Here is a 14,141-nt window from a genome sequence, read left to right on the forward strand (position 1 = left end):
TTCTTTCCCATTGTTCCACGGATCTCCTTCAAGCGATCAAGCTTCTACCAAAGTACCTGCTCTGATTCCAATTGTTGGAAATAATACTGAGAGGGGGGGGGGGGGGGGGTGAATCAGTATTATCAGATCAATCAAAACTTTTCAATTTCATGCTCAGAAACATATACGCTACTTCAATTAAGTGAACCTGCGTGTACACGCTACTGTATCTAATGAAACTCGCGTATATCCAGAGATCTTATAATACAGTTAGCTTAATCTTCAGTAAATGCATCAGATCATTATTAAGCATATTAACAGTAAACAGGTGCAGAATAACAGAACAGAACATCACACAAGAGCCACACACATGAACACCATGATATAAGGTGGAAACCCAATGTGGGTGAAAACCACGTGCTGCAATTCGTCTCTTTCTTCTTTAATAAGAAACTTCTTTTACAATGTACTGGTGCAGTCATTTACCAGCACGCAGGCTGCAACCTGCAGAGGGCTACAACCCTCATAGCTCTTGTACTAGCCGATCCATTTACTAGTACGTAGGTGCCAACCCTACAGAAGGCTACAACCTTCACTCATTTTCCAGCTGCTCCTGGAAGGGAGCTACAACCCCCTTGGCTCTTGTACTGGCTGATATGTTTACCAGTACGTAGGTGCCAGCCTACGATCTTCCCGGGACCATGTTTCATACATTTTCATACTGGATCCATAAGTCAATCACCATTGTAGTACAACCTGCATTATCAATCACTGAAACACCCAATTTTGAATCACTGTAACCCTGTCAACAACAACCAGACAACATAACAACAACCAGATCCAACTTCATCTTCAATTATCATACTTCACATTGTATACGCTACTTGGATGAACCCAACCTGCGTGTATACGCTCTTTTGCCAAAGACAACCCGCGTACATATCTAAAAATAATTTCTCTTAACTTGCAGCTGTACCAGACATCAGTCATACTCATAACACTTATAGAACAATACATGCGTCAGTATGTAGATCTAGAATAAGCATCATAAAGATAGTTCATTTCAAACCATTTGATCCCGATCTCTCCTTAGATCTTGTTCTCCATCAACCGGTGAGATCTCTCCTTAGCTCAGATCAAGCAATGCATCATCAACCCATAACCCTGCATACTGGATCTAATGCTTCATCAGATATTCAAGACGTTTCAGATACACTTGCCTAATGATTTCCTTCTCCTTATATAGCCTTAGGCCTTGTTCAATACCAAGGGCCACAACCATAGAAATCCAATACCATCAACTTCAAAACTAGGGATCGACACGTCCGTCGAGACACCAAGGTCCAAAACCATAGGCACAACTTCCAAGGAATAACCGCCGTGGACCAAAGATAAGTTTTCCACATACACGCTCTTTTACTGAAGCAAACTAGCGTGTACACGCGACTTGGGCTTAATGAACCTGCGTGTATGAACTTTCTCTTCTTCTTATAGTCTGATCATCAATTCCTTGTTGCTGTCCTTCTGCACTATGATTTCTCATCAGTGTGGTTTGCCATCAAGGACAACACTTGTCTCATAATGCCTACAATCTCCCCTTTTGGACTTGATGGCAAAGCTAACTTGTCACACTTAGAACTATCATCTGATTCCTTTGAGCCGTCCTCCATCAGTCACATCTGATATCTCTTCTGAAGATTCATCCAGTTATACATAAGTGAGATATTCTTCTATGAGAGGGTTTCCATCAAGTACAACACATGCATCATAATGCCAACAGTGCTCAAACTATTGGAGGAGAAACAATTATATGCAAAAGGATCCAATTGCTTCTTTGGAGCACAAGAGGTGGAATATTTGGGTACTCAGTTAGCTCATAGTTCATCTTATCATCCTGAATCTGACGGGAAAACTGCGATAGTGAACAAATGTTTGGAAGGATATCTTCATTTCTTGTATCTGATAAATAGACACAATGGGTCAAGTGGTTTCCTCTGGCTAAATGGTGGTATAACACTTCCTTCCATATTGCAGCAAAAATGACCGCATTTATAGAACTTTATGGATATCATCCACCATCCATCACATCATCTTTAAAATAAAATTCTAAGGTTCAAGTAGTGGAGGATCACATCGAGCATCAACAAGAAGTTCTCAAACTCTTAAAATATAACCTCACTTTGGCACAGAATAGAATGAAAAAATAGTTAGAAAAATAGTTAGATCAACATCACAGTGAAAAAGTTTTGATGTAGGTGACTGGGTATTTCTACAACTACAACCATATAAACAAATGTCCCTCAAGCAAGATAAGAAGGATAATAAATTATCACCAAAGTATTATGGTCCGTACAAGGTGTTACAAAAGATTGGTACTATGGCATACAAATTGGAGCTTCATGCATCTTCCCGAGTGCACCTAGTTTTCAATGTTTCATGCTTAAAGAAGGTTATAGGTGGTAAGATCCCAGTTCAAACAATATGGCTAAAACTTGACGAGGAAGGAAAAATCATATTGGAACTTGAAGCAGTCACAAAACAAGAAATTGACAGCTACAAAATCGATCAATTTCATAGTATCTCATCAAGTGGAAGAACTTACCCACTGAAGATTCCACATGGGAGGATGAGAATTTTATACAGAAGCATCTAGAACTACTCAAGTGTTGAGGACAACACTCTTTGAAGGAGAGGAGCATGTTAAGTCCCTATACTACTAGTATAACCCCTTATTGTTATTAGTGCAACCCTCTTATTGTATTAATGTGCCCATATAGTCCCCATGTTGTTATTATTATGCCGCATAGAAGCTCACTATTGTTAATTTTTTGCCCCTACAATATTATTGTTATGTAGGCTTTGATTGTATTGGGACCCCTTAGACTCCTATATATAGAAAGGAGGTCTTGTCATTTGTATCATCGAAGAATTGTTCATTTGTGTAATGTAAAGGAGGTTTCCCCCTCGAAGACATTGATTTTGAAGTCGTTGATCTATCTTTTCTATCTTTTTGTGAGATGGTTTCATAACACAAAATCTTCTTGAGATATTTTGTTTGTGAGAGAAATATGCCATCTTTTTCTTGTTGCACTTGTAGACCAAGAAAGTAGGTTAGTTCCCCAAGTAAATACATTTCAACTTCTTGTTGCATAACAAAAGCAAAGTTTTGACTCATATATTCTTCATTACTGCCAAAGATGATATCATCAACATAAACAACAATAATTAGCAGTTTATCATCCTCAATTTTTGTGTACAAGTTGTTGTCTGTGGATCCTTTTGTGAAACCTTGTTGTTGAATATATTTGTCAAGATGATAATACCATGCCCACGGAGCTTGTTTTAGCCCATATAAATCCTTTTTGAGTTTTCATACAAGGTTTTCATCATTCCCCAAAATGAATCCTTTTGGTTGTTCAATATATACTTCTTCTTCTAGATCTCCATTAAGGAAAGCAGATTTTACATCCATTTGATAAACTTTGAAATGTCGAAAACTTGACAATGCAAGAAACATTCTTATGGCTTCAAGTCTGACTACTAGTGCAAATGTTTCTTCAAAGTCTATACCTTCTTGTTGAGCATAATCCTTACAAACAAGTCTAACTTTGTTCCTAATGACCTCGCCATTTTCATTCAACTTATTTTGAATATCCATTTTGTCCCAATAACATTTTTGTCATGGAGCCTTGGAACCAATTCCCAAGTATCATTCTTTTCAATTTGATCAAGTTACTCATTCATGGCCTTAAACCAACATTCATCTTTACTAGATTGATTTAGATTTTGTGGTTCAATGGTGGATAATAAGCTATATAACTATGAGATCCTACAAGGATTCTTCTTGTTTGCACTCCAGATTCATATTCTCCTAGAATTTGAATTTTTGGATGATTCTTTTGAACATACCTGGATGGAGCCTTTTCTTTGTTTGGTGTGTCTTCTTTTGCTGCTTCCTGAGTTTCTTCTTCTATATCATTGCGATTTGATGTGGAAAAGCATTCATGATCATCATCCTCTTTTCTTGATGTTACCTTTTTGGGATTTTTGCATGCTTCATCAATCACAACATCAATGCATTCAATAATTTTCAGAAGTCTCTTATTATAAGATTTGTATCCTTTACTTCTAGATGAGTAACCAAGAAGTATTCCTTCATCTTATCTAGCTTCAAACTTACCAAGTTTTTCATCATTATTTTTTATGAACATTTGCATCCAAAAACTTTAAAATGCTTTACAGTGGGAGGCTTATCATACCAAAGTTCATATAGGTTTTTATCACTATTCACATGAACATAAGCCTCGTTAAGAATATTTATTGTTGTATGTGCAGCTTCACCCCATAAGGTGTTAGGAGTTACAAACTCATAGCATGAGCCATTTGTTAAACAATTCTATTCATTATTTCTGCCACACTAATTTTTCGAGGAGTTTTAGCTATAGAAATTTTTATTTATATGCCATGTTGTTCACAGAAATCAAAGAATTCATCTGATATGTATTCTCCTTCTCAGTCGATTCTGAGACATTTGATTTTTAGATCTAATTCATTTTCAACTAATGCTTTGAAGACATTAAATTTATCAAATGCTTCATCTTTATGTTTCAATAAACCAATCCAGCATGTTATCGCTCAGGTTGTTCCCAAAAGTTGTAAGAAAGGGAATACGGTCGAGGTAACCACAAACCAATCTTTTAGAAGCAGATTCTAGCCAATCTGCATCCAGAGAGGGCTCTCTCTTTATAATTTAACTTTGTTTTGAGGTGTATTAGGCTAGTTATGAAGTGCAAAGGTTTGTTTTGAGTTTTGGTTGGAAGGATGGGGAGTCAATAGAACAGTGAGGTAAAACTAAAACATTTCAGTCCATTGGGCATGATGGAGTCAAGGAGGATGGCTTCCTGGGTTAAGTTTCTTATCAGAGAATTTATTATAGAGCAAGGTACTCAAATATGGGACAACTTTTAGGTTGAAATATGATGGAATGGAGTCAATGGGTGAAGGGCAGTTAAGAATCCTTCATCATGTTGACAGAGGGAAAGTGGATGATTATTGCCAAGGAGAAATTAAGAATTCCTTAGCTAATATTCCAAAATGAAAGAACCAGGGGAAACAGGAGCAATTAAGAATTCACTGTTTATGCTAATTCTTGAAGAAAACATCGATAATAACAAAGATTGCACACAGAATGCAAACAAGCAAATTCTGGGTTATTCTTTTTCTCTATTACTTAGATTATGAAACATAGATTATATAGTAAACACAGAAACTGTAGAACACAAGTTAGAAGAGACTTATTGATCCATGAAATGATTCAAGAATTCTGCAACATGGTCCTTAGCATCAAATCTTCATCCAGTGAACAAAGCGAATGGTTCCAACAGCCTTTTATTCCAAAAATTTCTCAGTATTACAGCCACAGTTATGAACTTTCTCCACCAACCAACCCCAAATATCTTGTCCGGGGGGAGTATTTATACAAAAGTGCTGAGATATTGAGAAAAATATTTGATAGAAACAAATATTTGTTGACAATTAATGTTTCATCTACATCGATAGAGACAGATAGTCTCGAAAACAAGGAGACAATAAACGGTACAATAAATTCATGCTGCGCTAGTTGATCCGATTTAAAGAGAAGTACTGGAGGTAGATGTTGTAAGTCGGTCTTCCAGCTACTTTTTGTGGATGCTTTCTACTGATCTTTTTGTTCTGGTTGGACTTCCTTAAATGCTGATGTGATATGCTTTATTTTGCAGGTTTGTGCGATATTTCTGTTCTGCGCATTTACAACAGATGGTGTGCAATTTTGGTTTGGCAGATGATAAGTCTATAGGATTTCTAGCATGCTCTGCCACCACTCTGGTCCTGGTATTTGATGTCTCTGCAGCTTCCTTAAAGTCTCATCGGTCTCTGTGTACCTGAAAAAATTAGGTGGGGTGGTGAATAGATGCTTCACCTCATGCTCTATGTAAAAACGATTTTCTAGGCTGTCATACAGGGACTGGCCAGATGGAAGTGCCTTTTCTGTTGAAGTACTTGCAGATGCACTAGCTTGACTGACCGAAAATGTATTTAATTTGTGTATATAGTCCTTGTGCTTCATCAAACGATCATTATCTCCCACAGGACTTGGCAAACCCTTTTGATTCAAGACTGTAAACTTGTCTGTAAAAGAGTCAATTTCTAGCTGCATGTCCTGGCATCTTCTGTCCAAGTTTTGCATTAGAGTTCTCATGGTCAGAACTCTCTTGACATCCAAAATGGTACCTGTTCTATCTCTGATATCTAGTGCTGCCAGTTCTTCACTGGTTTTGGTGTTCAAAAAATTGATTAGCCTGTTAGCTTGCTCAGGCATTTGCCCCAATACAGCTCTTGTTTTCTGAACTTCCACTTGGGCTACTTTTATCAAATCAATTTGTTCATAAATGGTCTGAATAGACCTCCATATACCACTAAGTGATTGAATGATATTGTTCCACAGGATTCCTCTAATTTCTACCAGAGGCTTATGCAGAGAGAGATCTTTTTCTAAAGATCTTACCTTATTTTCCAATGCTTTGACTTCTCTTGTTTTTTCTGCCACAGTCATTTTAGATTTATCATAGTTCTGCTCAATCTTAGCCAGTTTTTCTTTGACCTGCTTCAATTCAGATACTTGGAGTTTTAACTCCTCCATGGCTTTGATCAATTGCTCTGTGGTCATGGTTGTACTGCTTCCTGCTGCTGTTGATGTTGATGTCGCTCCTGTAATGATTTCTGCAGTTGATGCTGGGACAGTGGAAGGCACTGCTGTTGTGACTGTGGGAGGGGCAGTTGCAACTGCTGGAGTTACTTGAGGTGGCTGGGAGGTCGACACTCCCTGCTTTTCTTGTAATGCTTTCTCCAATTCCTGCTCTGTCTCAGTTAATCTTTCATTTAACCTCATGAGCAGGTCCATCATGTCCTCCTCGGACTTCTTCTGCACAACATCTGCTGTCTGTGGGTGCATAGAAGGAGGCATTTTGAGCTATTTCCTGAGGGCAGCAATGTCCTCTTCCTTCTTCCTCATTAATGCCTTTATGCCTTTGGCATCTTTGGGATCATGTCCCAGTTCAATGATAATATCCTCCAAAGATTTTATTCTGTTGTCCTTTGCCAGAGAGGAAGCTTTCTCTAATTCTAGCTGAGCAGAGGTGTTCTCTAATGAATTTTGCAATTTATGAGCCAGCATTGCCTTGTCAGCTAGTGTAGAATACACCATTTCTCCTGTCTGTTTGTGCAGCTCAATCTGATCTATTGGATGAATGTCCTTGGCCAGGACCTCCAGATTTGTCCTTATATAATCAGCTGCTGACTGTGGTTGTTGCACCTTGGGCTTGAAGTAGCTCATGATCATTTTTCCCTCCTTTATATCATATGCAGACATCAATCTTTGCTGTTTTGTGGGGGCCATCTTGAGATATTGGTCATAAATTTGCAGCCTCAATGGATCATTTCTAGCCTTAATTTCTGTGAATGTTCTTTTGACATCAGAGGTCTGCTTTCTTGGTGGCCTTGATGATGAGACTTCCACACTATGCTACCTTTCCATCTCTTGCCTGTGTGAGCTGACTGATGTATCAATTACTGGGGAGGTCTATGGGCTAGTTGCCCTCTCACTTCTTAGGCTTTCTAATCTTTCTTCAATAATTTCCTCTTCAGATAGAGGATTGAGTCTTTGCCTCTTAGCACCTAGTTGTTCTACAGGCCCACTGATGGGTGTGGCCTCTTCTCTATCCCTTTTCTTACCTTCTTCCTCATTAAGAGGAGTCTGCAATGCTGGTATCTCTAGTGCTTTGGTATGTACTGGAGGAATTTCCTTGTGTTGCTCTGTCATTTTTTGCTTTTCTATGCCTGCCACCTCCTTGCCCTTTGAAGAACTTGAAATTGGTATGGTGGCCCCTTGTATGGGTTGTTGTGAAGTCCCAGCAGAAGATGCACCCACTCCGGCTTGCTGAGGCAACTTGAAAGATACATGTCCAAAAGAGTCTAGGTCAAGGGTCTTTTCTAAATCTTTCATAGCTTGTTCCATTTTTTGTTGTCGAGTAAGTTCTTCTACTAATGTACCCTCTATCCATTCATCCTGATTGGCATATTGTTCTACCTCAGGGATCCTATGATGATTGTAAGCGGACAGCTGGTTTTTTACTTTTCTTTCACTTATAAAGCCATTTGGGTCATATGGTACCCACTAGAAGCTTTTCTTCAATTTAAGCTCTTCCCCTAAGATTTTCTCAGCATCTTCCCATGCTTCTCTTTTGTTAATAATAAAAGGGCCTAATTGGTTTCTTATCCTCAGGTGAGCTTTCTTTTTGACATTGAAAAAATGAGTCAAATATGCATTAATAAGTTGTCTGAAATATTCCGAAGCAAACAGTTTCATAGGCACATATTTTGGCAGTTTATAGGGGCACAACTCACAACCATACATCCCGATGTCAATGTGATCCTGGTAGAAGTACCAGTCACCTATCCTGTAGTTCTTGGAGAGCTATAAAATTTTCCTTATGTCGCTAGATAACCTAGGAGGAGGAGCTCCTATTAATAGAGTGGAGGCTGGATGAATGAATAGGTCAATGAATTCACAGTAAGTATAAGGGGTATCAGCAATTCTGTGGAAGACAAAGGTCTAAAAGATTACAGATCTCCTCTCTCCTTTGGCATCCAATTTTCTGATAGGAAATATAAAAATGTCTGGGTGGTAGTACAACAACAGATGATATATGAAACTTGTGTATTTAAACACTCCTTCTCTTTCCAAATTCATAAATTGACCATGGATTTTGTCAGCAATGAAAGAGGCATAGTCATACTTAATAGCAGGGGGTTGTCCAGGAGTGAAGGTAGATAGCAGAACCAGGACCGTTTCATCCACAAATACATTGGACCTGAATCTGAAGATTACTGTTATCATGTTAAGAATAATTCTTCAAATTTCATTGAACCAGACATGTAAATAAGGAGGAGGACCTTGGGGCTGGCAATTTGGCTTCATGAACATCTTAGCAATCTGGCCTATTTCTGCAGTGGATAGTTGAGAGCCTTGCTCAAGCAAAAATCCCATGGACAGAGGAGCAAGAGGCTAAACTGGATGGAATTGTAACATTTCATTGATGGACTCAACAGTTATGTAGAAAAGGACAGTTTGTGATGGAGAGATAATTGCTTTACCAACAGGGTCCTAATTTGCACAGTAGTGGCGAACAATATCTGGGAATATATTGACTGAGGGAAGGTAATACCTGGGGAGATTGGATTCCCATACCCCATAGATATCAAAATTGTCCAAATGACTGTTTCTGATTAGGCAGAAAGTTTGCAAATGATTTTGTATACCAATTGGGTGTTGTATCTGGAAATCTCTGTCAACCAAGGGTAAATGATGTTGGTTTGTATGAGGAGTATTGAGAGGCACAACATTGAGGGCCACCAGGGTTTCCATTGTTCAAATTTTTGTGTTTTTGGACCAAAGGTTGGAAATCTGTGGATAAAAGGGCAACAGAGCAGTTTTGGTGTACTTCTATGAGAGCTATAGATGGAATTCAGCTTGAAATTCGGCTCTTTGGGTATAATTTACAGAGGAAAACCGAAAATACAGTTTTGGGAGGTAAGGCGGGGTAAATACCTGTTTTCTGGAGGCGACCGAGTGTATTTTGCAGATTGGACGATGAATTGCAGAGCGGGACGCTGGATTATGCTGGTCGGGGTGGCAGACTGGAGCTCTGGTAGCAGCTTGAATGTAATTTGCATGCAACCGGACGTATTTTACATGAAAACAGTGCGCAGCAGAATGGACGAAAATGACACTTTTTCGTGTTTTTAACAAAATTTTGGCTTTGGTGGGCTTTTGTGCTTTTTGGTCGGATGACGTCAGCATGATGAGATAGTTTTGTCACGACGCGAGGTATGGAAGGTGACGTGGTGATGACGTGGAGGTGAGGTAAGCGGAGGGGTCAGCAGGGGCGGTAAGCGGTATTGGCCTGCACCGCTTATGGGCCAAGGTGGTATCAGGAGGAGGGGCTGCGAGCATGCCGAGAGGGTGCCGCGTGTCCCCAGTATGGTGGTAATACCGCCGACTCCCCGGGCGGTAAAGGTAGGCGTGGAGGGGTGCCGCGATATGGTTATGGGCCATCTGATCAACGGGCCCGGATCTAATGGCTGGCGCTCAATGGAGCTGGCGTAAAGATACGGCGCCAGGCCCAATCAATAAACAATGTTTTTTAAACATATCGGGGGGGTTGTGATTGGCTGTCGGGGTGTTAAATTGTTAATTAACCAAATGTTAATTAACCTTCAATGTTTGTGTGCGGGGAGGGTTTTTTATATGGTTTGCAATGTTTGTTGGTTAATCAAATAATGTGGGGTTAATTGACTCCAAAACCTTGCGCGGGGATGGTTATTATATGGTTCCTGATGAACCTATAATTCCGTTAAAACAATGATATATTGCTATAGTTAGTAGGGCGGGATATTAAATTTTTCGGGATTTTTTCATATATTTATATAATATGGGGGGGAACAAATTATATAGGAATTACATAATAAAGTTAGGGTTAATATGAAAATTGATATATGTAAAGAATAAGCGCTAAGTTATAATGTTTTAATAACTTAGGCTTAGGAGAAAGCAGGGATTTTTTACACAAGAAATGTGGCTTCTTTTTTCAAAGCAAGACTGTTATACTTCTTTGGCCTTTTTTATGAAATGGAGTGATTTAGGAGTACTGAGCAGATCTCAATATCCTTGGGGGGAATTAGTGAGTGATTTTGGGAGAAATGTGAGGGAAAGTTAGACATGCATCACTTGATTTGTAACCAAATAATCGCCATTGTACTTTATGATATCAAATGAGATGAATCTGCTTAGAAACAATAGTTAATCATAAGCATGGTTTTGCAACATCAAAACTGCCTACCCAGCCTACTATACCTATCATTTTTTCTTCCCTTTACATGGGTGCACTTGAACTAGCAAACCCTTGCTCTCTTCTTTTCTTTTGTCTGCAATCCCATCTAAGTCTGCCCTTATTTCTTCCAAGGGCTCAGATTTAGTTGTTGAGCACCTTTGCTTCTCTACCTAACTACTTATCTGCCTAGATTAAGCTGTTTGGATAGATTTATTCTCTATCTCTACAACAAGAAATTTAAACATGAAGTGGCCAGGACTAAGCTGTTTGGCCATCCATCAATTGTGGTAAGAGTCAACCAACTGTACTCAATGAGATTCTTTGCAAAAATAGAATAACAATGGCATTTTGGACTAGCACACTTTCCTTGTCTTTTTTTTGGGGTTCATTTCTTTTCTCTTTGACCAATTCATTCTTTTTTCCCTTTGATTTTTCTTTTAGGGCATACCCTCTTTACATTTTTTAAGCTTTTTGATCTTTTCAAAATATGGAACCTTTGTAGCAAGGAAAAGATGAACATATATGGGACTTTACCAGTCAATTATCAAATATGACACCTATTGGTATAGGAGCATAACCCTGGCTCCACTTGGGGATGGCTTTAACTAGTGAAAATGCAAGAACAACATGTTAGATGGCCTTATATTCAATTCTTGCTACATTTATGAAATCTTCCCTTGCTGTAAACAAATTGTGTAGAGGACCATGTAAAATGTAGACATCTGTTTATGAGTTGATCCAACATTTGCACTTCTGTTTTGGATACTTTGTCTTGCTGTTTGTTCTCATATTTTCAGTTCCCAAGTCTTCTTCTTCATCTTTTGTTTAAACCAAAAAGGTAACACAAAAAGGTGGTGCAGTTCCTTGACTGTTCCTCAAAATTTCCTACATATTTCTTCCCATTTTTATTGCTGTAATATACTGAAGAAACTAAGCATTCTTATGTACAAGTTAGAATCCTGACATATCAACAAACTGGATCAAAATAATGCTTCAGCATCCGACCATTGACTGGTCCATCTTCTGCTTCTGTGCTATCCAGACTTTTCAAAAAGTAGGTGTTGTTTCCTTGTGAGGCCTGAATAACATAAGGTCCCTTCCACAGGAAATCAAACTTCCCATGTTTTCCTTTATCTTCCCTTCTGGAATCCCATTTCAGTACTTTGTCTCCTATGAAAAAATCTTCTGCCTTAGTCCTCTTATCAAATATATTCTTGAGTTTTTCTTGCAACACTTGAGATCTTTGATATACCTCTTCTCTAGTTTGCTGCAAATGTATAGTCTGATTTATCCTTCTTTGGATGTCATTGGGCTATACTTGGACTTCTTGCAACAATTTCATTACAGGTATTCCCAAGGAGGAAGGAAATACAGTCTCCATACCATATACAAGCTCATATGGACTAATCCCAATGGATCTCTTGGTAGTTAACTTGTCTGCCCATAATGCATTTATGAGCTTCTTATGCCAATTTTTCTTGTTTTCTTCCAACACTTTCTTAATGATATTCATGAGGCTTTTGTTGGATGACTCAGCTAGACCATTACCTTGGGGGTAATAGGTTGTGGAGTGGCCTAAGGTGATGTGGTATTTGTGACAGAAATTGATCATTCTCTTGGATTTAAAAGTAGCAGCATTGTCTGTTATAATTTTTTCAGGACAACCAAATCTAGACAGGATGTTGGTTTCTAGGAATTGCATGATCACTGAATCATTGGCCTGTCTACAAGGGATGGCTTCTATCCACTTGGTAAAATAATTTGTAGCAGTCAAAATCCATTTATGCTGGCCAGAAGAGGAAGGGTGAATTTCCCCAATGAAATCTAAACCCCATTGCTGAAATGGTCTTTCAGTGGAAACTGGTCTAAGGGGTAGAGGTAGAAGTTTTCTCTTGCCTTCAAAGATCTAACATTTATGGCAAGCAGTAACAAACTTTTTAACATCAACAAACAAAGTGGGCCAATAAAATCTAACCCTCGGGATTTTATCAGCAATTGATTTCCAATACAAATGTCCACCACAGTCCCCTGCATGAAATTCTTTGAGCACTTTGTTAGTTTCATCTTTAATTAGACAATTTAGTAGGATACCTTCATGATTTTTCCAAAAGAGAGAACCATCTAGAATACAGAACTGTAAAGCTTTCATTTTTATAAACCTTTTCTTTGTTTTGGATAACCCTGGAGGAGCTTGTAGGTTTAATAATACATAACACATATCAGCATACCAAAGTGATTCTAGGAAGCCCTGGCTGATTTGTGGAGTCGCCATCTCCTGTTTGTTATCCATTTCATTAATATCTAGGGCTTGGCAATTGGTTTTAGTCAAGAGTTTAGCCAATCCCTGTCCTTTTATGAGCTTAGTAGGTTTTATCTCAATATCATACTCTAATATAGTAGCAATCCATTTACCTCTTTTGCCTTCAATCCCCTCTTGGGTCAGGATATCTTTGACAATAGTGTTTGGCACATAAACTATTATATGAGAGTACAGTACATAGACTCTGAAATCTTTGATGGCTTTCACAAGTGCATAAGCTTGTTTTTCCATGATTGGGTATTTTAGAGGTGCATCCCTATGTGCTTTGCTAAAGAAGGTTATGGGTTTTTCACATCCATGATCATCTTTTTGTAGCAAAACCACAGCAATAGTGTGTTCAGATGCAAATGAAAATATAATGAAGTCTCTGTCAAATTTTGGGCATGTGAGGACCGGAGTTTTCGTTAAAGCTGCCTTGATTTCTTCAAATGCTTGTTTGGCTTCTAATGTCCATTTGACCTTGGAATCCTTTTTCAGCATATTATTTAAAAATCTTATTAACTTAGCCAAGTTGGGTATAAATATTCTTAGGAAATCGATTTTCCTTAGGAAAGCTTGGAGTTCTTTGACATTTCTTGGATGAGGTATTTGTAAGATGGCTTGTATTTGGTCAGGATCAATTTTGATGCCATCTCTTGAAATTATGTGACCTTACAGTTTGCCTTCTTCTAGTCCAAACAATGATTTCTTTGGATTTAGTGATATACCATATTTTCTGCAGGTTAAAAACACTTGTATGAGATGATTTAGGTGCTGCTGATCTGATTTGGAAAACACAGTGAGATCATCTAAGTATATGACTAGAAAATCATGAATTTCTTTAGCAAAAGCTATGTCCATTGCATGTTGGAAGGTTGCCCCTGCATTCTTGAGTCCAAATGGCATTTTCACATATTTGAAAGTTCCCCATGGAG

This window comes from Pinus tabuliformis, chromosome 8 (genome assembly GCF_031772625.1).
Source record: "Pinus tabuliformis cultivar Carrire ecotype Pingquan chromosome 8, CPIR1, whole genome shotgun sequence".
Lineage (NCBI taxonomy): Eukaryota > Viridiplantae > Streptophyta > Pinopsida > Pinales > Pinaceae > Pinus > Pinus tabuliformis.